The sequence below is a fragment of the Bufo gargarizans genome, chromosome 2 (assembly GCF_014858855.1).
Source record: "Bufo gargarizans isolate SCDJY-AF-19 chromosome 2, ASM1485885v1, whole genome shotgun sequence".
NCBI lineage: Eukaryota > Metazoa > Chordata > Amphibia > Anura > Bufonidae > Bufo > Bufo gargarizans.
The window spans coordinates 529890933-529892275 of NC_058081.1; the positions used below are offsets into that span (position 1 = coordinate 529890933).

General features: G+C 50.0%; 1 pseudogene; it reads left to right on the top strand.

Annotated features, from left to right (window-relative positions):
* The first annotated feature begins 297 nt into the window (after positions 1-297).
* On the top strand, positions 298-762 carry LOC122926115 (annotated as a pseudogene).
* The last annotated feature ends 581 nt before the right edge of the window (positions 763-1343 follow it).

The window sequence follows — 1343 nt, forward strand, 5'->3', positions numbered from 1 at the left end:
ACAGGATCTTCCCTCCTCATCCTGCAGACACAGAGCTGAAAGACTGGAGGAGTTCTGCCGAGAATTGCATAAGAACAGGTGTAGGTGGGTAGCGCACAGCTGGTAGCCGGCCTCATCTACGTGCCCCAGCACCCGGTAGAAGGTCTCCATGATCTCCCGGTCCCGGGAGGAGTCGCAGCAGCCAAAATCCTTGTACTGGACGCAGAAGAAGAAAAGACTATGACATGGATTCCTCCCCCACCTCCTCCGCTCCAACAGCCGCACTGTTCTGGGGATCACGATCGGAGTATGTAAGATATGTCTTCCAATTACATCTGACAACTAGAGACCAAAGTGAAGCTCCTGGAAGACGACAACAAAATTCTGTCACAGCATTCCAGCCACAACGACTTAAGGACGTTACGGAAAGGCTTATCTCCTTACCACTCTGAATCGCAGCTGTCCTCGCTGTCTCAGTACCTGGAACCCCTGCAGAACGGCACCGTGCGGATCACAGCCGATCTCTCCTCCACGCCCCCTGCTGGATATGTCCCAGTAGTGCAGAAGCCAGAGGCGGTGGTGCATGCTATGAAGGTTCTGGAAGTGCATGAAAACCTGGACCGGCAAGCTCCTGACAACTACGAGGAAGACCTGAGTGAGAAGGAGAAGGCGATTGTACGAGAAATGTGCAATGTCGTGTGGAGGAAGTTGGGCGACGCCGCCAACTCCAAGCCTTCAATCAGGCAGCATCTTTCTGGAAACCCGTTTAAAGGACCTTTGTAAAAATGAGGCGCTAGAGGCGTCGGAGGCACTTGGGATAAAGAACTGTTGTAAATATGGCAACTGGAGGTCAATCCGCAAGCTAGAGACTCAATACACACTGTATATAGATGTCCGGCAGCGTAGACACATAGCAGGGGGATCTCCCCTCCCCCCACACTGACTGTCTCCTATGTAGACCCATGCACGCCCTGCAATAGACCACTATCCTGGTGAGGGTCAGACCGGGACTCCTCATCCTATGGCTGTTTGGTTGTCAGACTACAACCCCCAGCAGTGGCCATAGGTTGGGCACCGCTAACTAGACCCCTTAGTATTACACACTGGATGATGATTTTGTAACGAGGATTCTTATTTAATGGGACGACAACAAATCAGGATATTTTTGTATAGATGCCAAGGCTAAGCCCCTCCCCCCGCGTTTTATTGACTTTCTTACGAACCCATTGTTGTAGCTGCTTCATTGATTTCTATTCTGATCAATATTTGTATTGAAAAAAATTAAAAATTATTCAGGAACTTGTAGATTTTTATCCCTGTAAAGAGCAGAATCCGCGTCGGTTTTTCCTCCGCCCGCTGTATAT